The sequence below is a fragment of the Glycine soja genome, chromosome 11 (assembly GCF_004193775.1).
Source record: "Glycine soja cultivar W05 chromosome 11, ASM419377v2, whole genome shotgun sequence".
Lineage (NCBI taxonomy): Eukaryota > Viridiplantae > Streptophyta > Magnoliopsida > Fabales > Fabaceae > Glycine > Glycine soja.
This window is the reverse complement of record NC_041012.1, coordinates 40,720,139-40,734,450: the sequence shown is the minus strand read 5'-3', so window position 1 is coordinate 40,734,450 and position 14,312 is coordinate 40,720,139. Positions and strand designations below refer to the sequence as shown.

General features: G+C 27.7%; 1 pseudogene; it reads left to right on the top strand.

The window, feature by feature from the left end:
* The first annotated feature begins 2,399 nt into the window (after positions 1-2,399).
* On the top strand, positions 2,400-7,538 carry LOC114373294 (annotated as a pseudogene).
* The last annotated feature ends 6,774 nt before the right edge of the window (positions 7,539-14,312 follow it).

The window sequence follows — 14,312 nt, the reverse complement described above, 5'->3', positions numbered from 1 at the left end:
AAGTTGAAGCAGAGAATATACTTAGACAGGCGTTAAAAAAGGCCAGTTATAAACCACATGAAGCCTACGAGATTGAAATGTTATTTGTAGATGTGCTCATCTACAAGGTATCGAATTTCGATTTTTCAATATTGAATGGCAATTAATCTGGCTAGCTATCTACTGAAATATTCATGCTTAATCTCAATTCTCAACCTAATATGTTCATTTGTCGTCGATGTTGAGATTTTACATTAAGGTTGACCAAGAGTTAGTCTAATGATGAGCTAGACTTAAAATATTTTTAAAAAATATATTAGACCTTTTTATTAATATATGTATCATTTTTTCAATATATGAGATATTTTTTATTTTATAAATACTAATAATAAATTTTTTTGATAAATCTTAAATATAAACTTAAATTATTTTATCTTTGAGGCGACCATGAGATCCAGATATACGAACACATGTTCATTTGTCATGAATTCCTTTCAAATGGTGGCAGTGAATTGTTTAAGCTTAAGACCTTAATGAAACTACCAAAACCTTTATTATTAGATAGGTTGACCCTAATGTACTGTTCGCATGAATTCCTTTATTATCCATGAAAAGTGAGATTCCTTACATCTTTTATTGGCATGGAGGAAAAAAAGATTTAGAGACTGCCTTGAAATGTAAATGCTTGAAAGATGCCCGACGCCCACTGTTCGAGGTACATGCTCGCTTCATGCTTGGGCTCCTTTCTTACCTAACATTAACAAACTATAAAATTATAGGTCTTCTTAAGTAAGGCATTCTTGAAAATATGTTCTAGGTAAAACATTTTTTTGTCATTTTCGCCATAGTGACACAAATAGCCTAAATGAATATATGTAAGAGTGGAAATTAACTAGTTAAAGCAAAACTTTGTTTAAATAGATTTGGTTTGTTTTAAAAAATGGAGGTTTAATTTTAACATATATTTTTTTCATAAATAAGTATAAGTTATATGCGGAGGTGGGGAAAATTAGATTTTATATATATAAAATAAATAAAAAATTTGTCCCCGTAATAGGTTTTGTTCCCATAAGATAATTTTGTTTAAATGAAAGTAAAAAAAATATAAGAAATAAAAAAAATAATACTAATTTCACTACTTTATCCTTTTAAATTTTGACAATATTGACATTTTTAAAGTATAAGAATGCTGAAATCACAATAATAATTTGGAGAAACTTCAATTTTAGATTTGTTTTCATGATATTATATATTTTGTAAGAGTTTGTGATATTTATTTTTTTTACAAAAATATTGTAAATAATTGAGTTAATTATGTTTTTGGTCCATGTACTTTTTTTTTTAAATTCACTTGTAGTCCTTAAACAAATTTTTTAACATTTATTTGGTCCTATAGTTTTCTTTTATTAATAGTTTTAGTTCGTGTTGTCAAATAATAATATTAACAATCATGTTAGTGGTTCAATAACTTGTCATGCCTTCAAGGAGTTTGATGCTGAGTAATTACATGCAATTCAACAAATCGTATTTTTAATACCTCATCTATTTAGAATATTTAATTATATCAAACAAGTTTACAAGAGAATAAATGTATAATTTATCAAAAAAATTATACACAATTTGTCCATCAAACTTCTTGATGATGCGATAAGTCATTGGACTATTAATGTAAATATTTATCACTAATTAATGTTATTACTCAATTATAATGACTAAATCAGTTTAAAAAAGTAAGAAAATATATGGACCAAAAATACTAAATTTTTTGTTTAGGAACAAAAATGAAATTTGTAAAAATTTTAAGGGTAAAAAACATAATTAGTCCTATGCTATTTCTTGTTCCCACTAAGAAACTATTTTGATCCGCTACAGCGCATCAACATTCTAGTTAATAAGTTAAAGCAAAACTTTGTTTAAATAGATTTGATTTGTTTTTCAAAAAAATGGAGATTTTTTTATAAAAAAAAAGTTTAACATGTTATTGAATGATATAATGATGTGACATGAGAAAAGGAAAGAAGAAATTATCAAAGTGTTTGTGCTATTAAATTTGTATAATTAAGATAAGAAGTTAACTCTTTTATTTATAAAATAGTTAAATTATTCAACCTTCTAAATATATATTTGAATGTAAATAAGTTCACTCAAATAAGTTCAATTCAATTTTAAAAATTTATTTTTATTAATTTTAATAGCATGAATAATTATTTATATTTTATAAACTATACGTGCACTTGGATAAGAATTCATCCTTTTATAATATTTAATATTTCGAGTGTGGTTTAATTCTTACACTCATAAATTCTTTTAAAGAGTTTAGTTCTAAAAATTTACAATTAATATATATAACTTTTTTTTTTAAAAAAAAAATCCATACAAATATGGGGCTTTTTTTTTTTAAAAAAAAAAGAAAAACAAATATGGGGGCTTGGACATTGGTTTTGATAGCTTATGGTTGAGCCCGTACTGCATCTATTGTATAGAAATGTACTATTTATTAGTGTATAAGAAACAAGTTACATTATATAAGTATATAGGATTAAATATGGCTCATGCTTACCTTGTTTTTGAAACATTTTACAGGCAATTATACACCAAATGCTGGGGATAGATGAAGCTAGAGAACATTGGCAAGAATTCATCGTAGTACGAGACCCAGCTTTCCGTCGTGAAATCGATTTTGAACAGTTTAAACGTCACGTGGAACGACTTCGACAAGCTAATGCTAGGCAAAACGCAGAAATATGAACTTCTTTTTAATTGTTATATATATCTTTATTACATTGTTTTCAAAACTTACAAAAAAAAAAAACAAAAAACTACCGGCATACAATAATTATGTAATTATATAAAGAAATTTACGCGAGATACATAATTTAATAAAATATGATTTTACAGTTTGACCGAGACTTAATTGTGCTGATTTTGAAAATAAAAAGCTTTGTACAGGATCAGATAGCTAGTAAGAATATCAGATATGGTCATTGGTGTTAATTTTCCCTTTATATTCAATGCTTTATTAACCAGAAGTGCCCCATCATCAGATACAATGGGGTGTAGTTGGGGAGGAACATCCTCAAGCCAATACACTTCTTTAACAGTAAAAGCTTAGATGAGCAAGGCTATTGACCAACCTATTAGCACAACACAAGAGTGAAAACTACCAAGCTTAGATAGCTGCACACAATCATGCACTAAGGCCTCTGCCATATGAGAATATTTTTCATCTTATCAAATCGTGTTTGATTTTTTTTATCCTTAAAATCTAAAACCTTGAACAAGGATGAATTAACAAATTGTTATGTATGTCAATTTTTAAAAGATATAAGTTCTAGTGAGTATTATAATATCAAGGATCTTTATTCATTTTTATAAATAATGATAAGAAGTGAAAATAAAAAAGAATTTCATCCTCCAATAAAAGTGTTAACTTATAACAAATTAAAAGATAACATTCTTTTTCAAATACATGGAAGCTTCTAAAATATTATTGACAATATTTATAATTTTTTATTTAAAGTAATTTTTTAAATTAAATTTACTTAAATCTTATTTAATATTAACTATGTTATCCATAGATTGAATGAGTTTATTATTTTATATATTAAGAGTGATATGTTAAAAACATTTTATTATAAATTTTTTTACATGCATCATAATAAGATACTTTCCATTGATATAATGTCATGGATACAAGCAGGAATTACATTTTTATTATAAACTTTGATCAATATGTTGTAGTAGATGAAAAATTAAAATAAAATGAAAATTTATGCATTATAATAAATTAAACTTTAATATGAATTTTTCTTAAGTTTTCAAAATTTCTAAAAACTTGTGTATATATGTTGTATATGATATGAATTTTCAATCTAAGGGTCAATTTTGATTTCAAATTATAAAAAAAATTATTAAATAATATAATAGTTGGTATAGCTATTATATAATTTGAAATCTCTCTAACCTTAATGAATTCAAAAAATTGTTCTAAAAAAATATTTTAAAAAGTTTTATAAAAGACTTACAAAAAAGATAAAAAAAATTTATTTGATTTAATTTTTATTTATAACTTTTTAAGTTAATTTATTTTAAATTTAAAAATACATATAAAAACTTACTATGCTAGATAGTAGATAGAACTGGGTTGATTTTATAAAAAAAATACCTAAAGCAGCAAATTGAGCGAGGTTGCAATTGAATTTCCTCTAATCGTGTCCCTTCAAAAAACGCATCAGCAACAGTAATAATAATTCTTTAATCAAAATATTCTTCAGCTCCACTTCCCCTAATTGTTCCGTAAATTGGGCCAAATCATTATCCTGGGCCGTGTGTTTCGCCAAGCTAACTGGCGTGCCTGTGCATATGCTGTGTTTCGTTATCCGTACAGGCGAAATACAGTGTTTCGTTATTCCTCTCTGCGAAATATAATGTGTTTCGCTGCTCCTTTTTTGCAAAATATGTGTAAAATAGATCTTGAAAATGTTTCAAAATGAATCCTTATTGAGAATTAGTTTCTAAATAAAATCCCTTGAGGTCAATTTACCGCTCTGCGGCATATGCAGGGGAATGCTGATAGTTTTGGGGGGAATCTCAACACCCTTTTGAGGTTTTCCTATTTTGATCATCAAAATGATAGCACGGAAGTTCCATGCGGATTTCTGAATAATTTTCCAATTAGTGAGTCTGGTTAGTTACACGTGAATTCACTAGTCAGATCTCAATTCACCCTAGAAATATCCAACCATCAACTTTTGATTGGTTATAACATGTCACTGATATTCGTCAATATGAAAAAATACAGAGATTATTTACATTAATTAGATCATAGTACCAATGAAATCATCCAATTTGACCCCGCGAAAGAAATAAATTTTAGAGGATAAGATACAATTATGACAATAATAAGAAAATCAACAGTTGACATTATAATTAATTTTAAATTTTGTTACTTATGTATTTGATTTTACGACAATATTTGTTGAGTGCAAATTAAAAGACATAAATCATTCATTTTCATGTCATTTTTTTAGTTTAATATTTCATAGTAATTCACTTATGTTATATGTTTTTTCTCTTGCTGTAGATCGAATTGCGATGGAGAAGTGTGGCAGTGTGGTTGTGGTTTCAGAAGTCTTCAAATGATCATGACAAAATCCGTCAACCGAAGGGCCTTGGGTCCAATACATTGCAAGAAGTGTGTTTTTTTTATGTTTGTAGACGATTGTTACCCTAAAAGGTCTTGAACATCAGGGATTGGGTTCAATAAATTCAAGAGAATACAAGATAGGTGTATGGAGGATTGTAAAGGTTACAAAAGAGAATTTGTATCAGAACCCAGAAATGAATGCGGTTATACCAAAGTATTTATAGTCCATAGGCTATTCCCAAATTCCCAATTCAGCATTTGGATAGATGCAAAGTTGCAACTAAGGGTTGATCCGTTGTTGTTGATTCATTCACTTGTTATATCTGATAATGTAGACATGGGCTATATCAAAACACCCTTATTATGTTCATACCATGGAAGAAGCAATGGCATCTGCAAGGTGGAAGAAATTGTTGGATGTCAACGCCTTGAAGGAGCAAATGGAGACCTACTGTGAGAATGGATTGCAACCATGGAGTCCCAACAAACAGCCCTATGCATCAGGTAACTATACACTTTTTTTAATGTTAATTTCTAGCATGAATTATGGGCCTTCATTTGTTATGCAAAATTGCAAACTTTGTTTACTTACAAATTTCAATTGTTACATCAAGAAATGTCCATCTTTAGGAATATTTGAAACAATGCACCATGAAAGTTGATTGAGATAGCTTAAGCTTGTGACAATTTGTTGTCACGGAAAGTGAACTTAAACTTTAAACCAATACAAATTCATGACTCATATTTAAGGATATTATGGCATCAACCATAGAAAAGGTTATCACGTACTCTTGACTTTAACAAATACTCCCTCTGTTTTAGTTTATATTTTCTTGTTGAAGTACGGAAGATGAAAGGGTGTAACATGAACATTTATTATTTATTATGGGAATCTGTTACACTTAATCAGAGTACTGTAAATTAAAGTAATATGAGTAAATGAGTAGTTATTAGAGAGATAAATGGTATATTAGGAAGTGGTATAATATTTTTTATGAAATTCAAAAAATTAATTACATTTCTTAGTACATGTGTCATAACCTTAAACGTCCTGGAACGGAAAAAATATACACTTAAATTTAAGTTGCAATCTGGGAGAGCGTGACGACATTTATAAGTTTAGGGAACGTGAGAACTTTTGCATCGCCATTGACCATAAATACAATATGGCCCGAAAGCCTTGCAATGTCATTAGTGGTGAAGGCTTGTGACAAAAAGATTTCTTCCATATGGGGTACTTAGTTCATTTCTGTCAGCCTAGTTGTCATTAACCAATTCTTTTTGGTTACATGGAACTATGAAACTTATCCTAGGTCTTAGTTGAGGACGCTGACACCTATTCAAAGTTATGTTGCCACTGGATGATGTTTCCTTTCAATTACAAGGAAGCAATCCTAAGATTTCAGTTTTCTTATGATTACACAAGATTTCAGATTCGAGTAGGAAGATAGTTGCATTAAATTTCAATAATCAAAGTAGATCACCAAAATCATGGTCCACAAGTTGTAGTTGTTACACCGTCAAATGTGTCCTAAAAGTATTGGATCTTGCCATCTAAGTAGCTCATGTTTTTGTTAGATCGTCAAATATGTCCCAAAAGTATTGGATCTTGCCATCTAAGTAGTTCCTTTTTTTTGTTACATTACATATTTTGCTAACAATAGTAGTTCAGTCTTTAAAACAATAATGGGTGAGACTCACATGCATCTTGTACCTAACTTTTTCCTTTGGCTTAATCATCCATCGTTGTCATTTTGCATATGCTGTTTATCATCCATGTTCCTAACAAGGCCCATACAGAAAATAAAGGAGTGCTCATTGTCATCCAATATTTGCATATGATATGTTTAATTCAATTACATGAAACTTTTTTAAATTACTATTGGTTTGATTAATAAAAAAGAATGACATTTCAGATAAAATTTATTTAAATAAAAATAATAATAAACAATAAGAGGGACAATATTAATAAACACTCCTATATGCCATATCTTTTATACCTACAAAATTGTGGTATCTCTTTTAATTGTTTTTGGCAGATGTACCAGATAGTGCTTTGATATTAAGGAGACATGGACTTGGCAGTAACCTCTTCTCCTGCCTCATATTCAATGAGTTGGAGGCATTTAACCCAAGAGACCAATTGCCTTTTGCATTTGTTAGAGATCACATGGAGCCCAACCTGAAGTTGAACATGTTTGAGGTGGAAGTTTTTGAACAGGTGGCAGTGGAGTACAGACACAATCTCAAGAGCAGTGATGGAACCATTGTGAAGAAATTGTCCAGTTCAGGAAGAACCAAAAGGGCACACCCTGATTTATTGTATGTGAATGGAAGTTGATGTAGCAAGTGCCAGAAGTATCTTTCTATAATGTAGGGGGAATCATCAAATGATTAATGACCCCATAAAAGAGGTTAGAAAACAAAGAAAGATAAGAGTCTAGTAGATGGATTTGTCTTTTAAATAGGTGTGAAGGAGATTAAAATTGATTTATATAGAGAGAGAGAAGAACAATTCTTTATTAATAGAGAAAAGTTGACAACCAATTACAAGATAGCAAGAATATGTCTTCCTTCTTCTCTTTTGGATTTATCTGATTTTGCCAAAAAAAACTATTCATTGAATTGTGCTCTTGCTGTTGTAGATTGTGCAAAGAATTAATGTAATCATTATCATAATATCTCAACTTGACAACTTAAGTTGATTTCAGCAATATCGATTTAGGGTAACTGTTATAGAAAAGATCTCATCTTCACAACTTAAGTCAACATCACTTGTACCTAAGAGGTCAAGAGATACTCACTTAGGGACAATTGACAATTGTTATAAGGAATATTTCAACTTCACCACTAAAGCTAGCATCACTTGTATTCAAGAGATCTTAACTCAGGGACAACTGTTATGATATAGGCTCGGACTATGAGCCGATCCACTGCAAAGAGAAACCCAAAAGCACCCCGCCCCACAAAGCTAACACACATGAATCAAGGCCCAAAAGCTGAATTCAGAACAAAGGAAACTATAAAAGAATCTTTGTGCTAAGAATAAGTTAATTAGCTTTTACTCTCTCACTGACTACGAAATAACTAACTCATTTCAAAGATGATTCTGGTGGAAATTCATTTCATTTCTAATTCTAGCAAACCTTAAATATATTTTCACACGTTGTTGTTCCCTTCCCGCAAAAATAGAGCACCACCGCGAAGAAGCTGAGATCTACGAGGGCGAAGCATTGTGCATGCAAAAGTCACGTCTCCTCCTAGACGAGATTCTTCTCCCGAGAGGCTTGCTCCCGCTGGAAAACATCGTGGAGATGGGTTACAACCGCCCCACGGGGTTCGTGTGGCTCAAGCAGAGGAACAAGAAGGAGCACCGCTTCGCCACCATCGGACGCACCGTCTCGTACGAAACGGAGGTGACGGCGTTCGTGGAGGAGCACCGCATGCGGGTCAAGACCAAAGAGCTCTTCAAATTTGATTTGTATTTAAATCAAATTCTTTAGGGCTTAGGCAAATTTAGTTAGGATCCAGGGTCATGTCTAAAATTCTTTAGGGCTTAGGCAAATTTTAATTTGTATTTAAAAAACTATTAATTAAAATTTAATAATCAAATAATTTAAACATCTCATTTGATATTCATTCATTTAACCAATATCTTTGTAATATAATTTATCTCAAGCTAATTTAAATAAATTAATTTTGATTTTCTTTTAAGAATGAAAACAATTACTAGTATTATTAATAATATTATATTATGTAAACATTGGAGGCATGTAAAAAAATGATTTTTTTTAATATACTTTAATATTGCTAATAAAACATTGATTTTTTTTTGTTAGTATTCTTTAAATAAGTTTGCTTCACAAACAAATTTAAGATAATTAATATTAAATTCATGCTTACTAAAAATTTTAAAATTAATATGATATTTATTTTAATTTATTTTTCAAAAATAAACTATTATGAACTAAGAGCTTGGAGGAGGTCTTAGGCAATGGCTTCGTTGGCCTTCCCATAGCCATGACTCTGCTAGGATCCTTTCACCAAATCCGGAGCATATCCTTATTTTATAATTTTTTTTACAATAATAGGTGATAAAAATTATGTATACTTTAGCTACGTTACAATAACATGTTACATTCAGCTACAATACAAAATTAAAATTATTTCTTCGTATACAAAACAATAAATATAAAATAGGAGAAAATTAGAAAATAAGAATCATAAAATATAAAACATGTATAAATCTAAATTAATGAAGTAGCTACAAATAGTGACTTTCTTTGTAAAAAGATAGCTTGCTCTAAAAATTCAAATGACGACTGAAAAAAAAAACTGTAAATATTAATCATTTTCAATGAAAGAAAGAAAAATAAATATGCAAAAAAAAATCATTTTCAATGAAAGAAAGGTAGGAGAAAGACAATGAGTAAATTTGTATTACTATTTTTTTTATAAAAAAGGGGGAAAATGGTGTATAAACAATGTTTATTATCAGGAAAAAGTAATAACTTTGACAACCCGTAGGAGACGAATTCTCAAATCACATGCTCTAAATTTTGATTTTTCATGTTGTTTCTCATTCTTTGGGAAAGAGAACGTAGATGAAGACCTACTGCATTTGGAATGCAACATTTTTCATAATTTATAAAAAAGTAGCAAAAGAGGAAGTCATGCATTGCTTTTGCCACTCAAATTTGTGCAATGTTAAGTATTTTGTTTTATAAAAACTAATTGGTTATCAATGCAATACAGGAGAAATTATTAGATAGTTCAGAATTAAAATGTTTTCTATAATCCCAATCTTTATTAGGATGATGGATGATGCGGTGATTATGACCACCTAATCATTTCTGGCGATTCACTTATCATTTCTTTCAAAATTACTAACCATTTTGATTAAATTTGTGAATCACTCATAACTCTTAAAAAATAATTAATGACAGATTTCAGTGATCAAACTTAACAAAAACACATGAATGAAGAGGTTTCAATTTATAAATAGTTATTTTAACCAATAAAACAAATATATTCATTATATAATAGTAGTTACATATGAAAAAATATACACTTTCTTGAAGATACTTGAATTTTCTACATAGAAGTCAAATTATATTTTGTAACTAAATATCCTTCTCAAAATTCAAATACATAACATTCATCTTCAAAATTCCTTCTACTTTGTAAGACAGAAAAAGTCAAACTCTTTGTTTTAAATTACGATATTCGATGATATTTTTAATTCCACGAACAAATTTAGTAACGTTGAAATCTACAAACTAAAGTCTAAGAATTAAAGTTTATGGATTTGTACATTTTTTATTCTCCAATTATACATGTACATTTCTTTTATCCTCTCGGGATTTACAAACCACAAATATTAAGAATTAAAGATGTAGTATAACTTTAAATAAATATTTGAATGTATAAGTAATTAATGATTACTAATTTTCTATATTAAAATTCTATTAAGAATTATTAACTTCTTAACTTTATACATTTGTTATGTATTTATTGTTGGGATAATTATAAAAAGGTTTAACTTAAAATAAATTATATCATATAAAACAAAGCTTAATTATGACATTAAATCATATTTATATTACATTAAGTTAAAAATTTATTTATACACTTTAATAAATTATTAAATTAATTCATATTAATGTAAAATTATTTTATAAGAACATTTCATCCTAAAAATTATAAAATTTTTAGGCTTAAAAATAGTGGGGTGTTATTAAATGTAAATTTTCTATTTTATTTCTATTTGAATACTTTCTAATTAATGATGAAAATTAAAATGCATTATTAATTATGTAATCAAAGAAAATTTGATTACAGTAATCAATACAAATTATTTTAATAGTAATATCAATATGTTATGTGATTTACGAGAAATTTTAGTGGAATTTGCATGCAAAGAAAAAAAAAAGATAAATTCTCTGTAGAACTTATTCGCTTTAATAATAAGAGAAGATTATTAAATATAATTTTTCTTTAGTTCTATTTGACTACTTTCTAATTAATGATGAAAATTAAAGGAATTAATTAATAATGCAATAAAGGATTGCTTAATTGCAGTAATCAATACAGTTTGTTTTAAAAATAATATCAATATCTCATATGATTTACGTGAATTTTTTTATTGTGATTTGCACATAATAAAAGACAAAATAATTTCTAAGCCGAACTTCTTCGTTTTAATAATAATAAGAGATTAAAAATTCATTTGAAAAGAAATTTCAGATTACTATAATATAATATGTATAAGAAACGTGTAATAGTTACCTTTATTAAAAATTTACTCAATAAATTTTCAAATTCGAAATTCGAATGTATATAATAAAAGATAACTATTTAAAATTCATTAATTACAAAATTTTAATTATAGAATAAAAATTAATTCAAAATTCAAATGTATATAATAAAAGGAAACTATTTAAACTCATTAATTACAAAATTTCAATTATAAAATACAAATTAGGTTAAATTGTAATTTTGGTCTCCTAATTTTTTAAATTCATGATTTTGATCCCTTAATTTTTAATTGTAACATTTTATCTCCTAGTTTTATAAATTGATAATTTTGGTTCTTCTGGTATATTATTAACTAATAATTGTAATTATTAGAGATATAAAATTAATTATAAATTAAAATAAAAATATTAATCATAAAAAAATTTAAGAAAAGACTATTAAAGCTAATGTAGTGTTGTTACGTGGAGTTGCATACGCAAGTGAAGTTGGGAGAGGTGTTTGTAGAGAATTAAGATTATTAATAATTTTTATTATTAATGATTTTAATTAATTTATAATCAACTTAATAATTTAATTAATCAGAATTATTTATTAATATCTTATTAGGAGGACCAAAATCACCAATACAATTAAAATTTAAGGAGACTAAAATTATAAATTTGAGAAAATAAGAAAATCAAAATTATAATTTAATCTAGAAATTATTGTGTATTTAACATGTGTTATCTAAATCATTATATGTGACAAGGATATTTCAAGTCTTAAAAAAATACAATAAATTTGACATGTGTAACTTAAATTTATAGGTGGATTTGTAAGTTGATTTATAATAATTTATTTATTTATAATAGATTCTTCACTATTGATTAAAAAATTATTTAAATGATAATATTTTTAGCTCCTACTTCATATTTAATGAGTTTTGATCTTCATCTATTAATTTTTAATAAATTTTAAATAATAACAATATGTATTAAAGAGTGTTTTGCTTAGCATTATTTTATACTTTCAAGAAATTAAATATATTTAGTTTCTTTATAACACCAATTTGAAGACACCAAAATGACTTAAACAATTATATTTAAGTTTTGCCACAGTGGACCTAACTAATTAAATACTTTCTAAATTAATTAAATCATTTAATAGAAACACTATCTAAAATCGATATGGCACCCCTCGTCATTGAGAAATTATATATGTCGGTCTAAAATAATCATTATTTAATAGTAATTGTAGCTTAAAAAAATTTGCTGCTAATTTGATTAAAGAATCTTATTAAAATCATGCATGTGGGCACAATAAAAGATACAATACATAAAAAGGGTTATCTTTTAAGGAAAATATCAGTTTTAAGTTTCTCTTTAATCATATTAACAGCAAATTTTGTTAAGTTACATTTACTATTGATATCAAATTTAAAACGTTAAAAAATAACAACTACTCGCTGAAGACCAATTTCCATCACCATCAACGAATGCAAAACAATCATGCCTTTTCCTCACTGCTTCTTCTTCACCTTCTTTCTACTCTTCCTCTCATTCCATTTTCTGATCACATCAGCACTTGGTAGGTCACAAAACGTTACAATCGAAATACGAAATGACTTGCCCACGAAAACCCAGGTGCAATTGCAACTTGGTTGCAACAAAAGTTCTTACTTTTTCCTCAAACTAGGCCATCACTACACCATCCACAATCTCAACACAGAGGATCAAGATTTTGAATGTTCTGCTACCTGGTTGCCTTATTTCACCGAATGGGAGGCGTACAAGGCCAAGAGGGACAAAGGCCATCACACCGTTTATTGGTCGATTAGAAATTATGGTTTCTACCAAAGCTTTGACGGATCTAAATGGATGCTTGTAGAACCCTGGTACACTGAATGATAAAAATCATACCTTGAAAAGTTTTATTCTTAAGTTGTACTTGTATCAATCATTATTCAAGGTTTTCTCCATGTAATGAATAAAGCTGATTCATCCGACTGAACAATCCCATTGAAACCAAATCTTTTATATGAATAAAATAATACATTTGACAAAAACATCTGCATAAATGACACAATCTTTAGATTATTTATCCAAATCATATAAAAAACTATTCATAGTTAGAATTTGACCCCCCTTTACCCGATTTCTCACAGGTTTTATGTTTTTTTTCTTTCTTTTCTGTTTTACATTGAGATATCGGGTTCAGGGTTTCTCAATGTGAATTTTTGTTTTTTCTTCTTCTGGTTTCTAAAATAAAAGGATATAATCTATTTTTTTAAATTATTTGTGTTAATTAGTATTAAGTTGTTGTTTTTTATAGGAAGATAATTACGGTATTTCATTAAAAATAAGAGGGGAAATATAATGAGGAACTTGGTTGAAAACCTCACTGTTAGCATTAGTATGAAGTTTTTAAGAAAAATAATAAGTATGATTTAAAATTATACATTGTAAGTTAGCCCCAAAAATGATAGTCATAGTTATCATTAAAATGATTTAAATTTAAATTGCATAGCATACAACATAAGAAAAAACTTAAACTTTTTTCTCTGACGTTGATCACTAAGAACCATTTTAGTTTGTATACGAGTAGGTCTTGGGTGGTCTTTGAAAATTTTTCGCATGTCTAGATTGTTAGACATTTGCAGTCTATTACATTCTCATCAATATTCTTGGTTGCACAATTTCTCAAGCAATCTCATGTACACCTTCACTATGAAGTCAATTGTGGAAAATTTATTACAATTAATTTCATTGTATAACTTCAATACACATTGTTTTATTTAACAACTAAAATAATCAAAATTTTATTTTTTATATATTTTTGAAAATTAAAAAAAAACATGTTGAAAAAAATCAGGTGTAGGGAAACTGATTTCACAACCTAAAATAGAAAAAAAAGTAAAAATAATACCAATGAAAAATCCGATCTAGGGGAG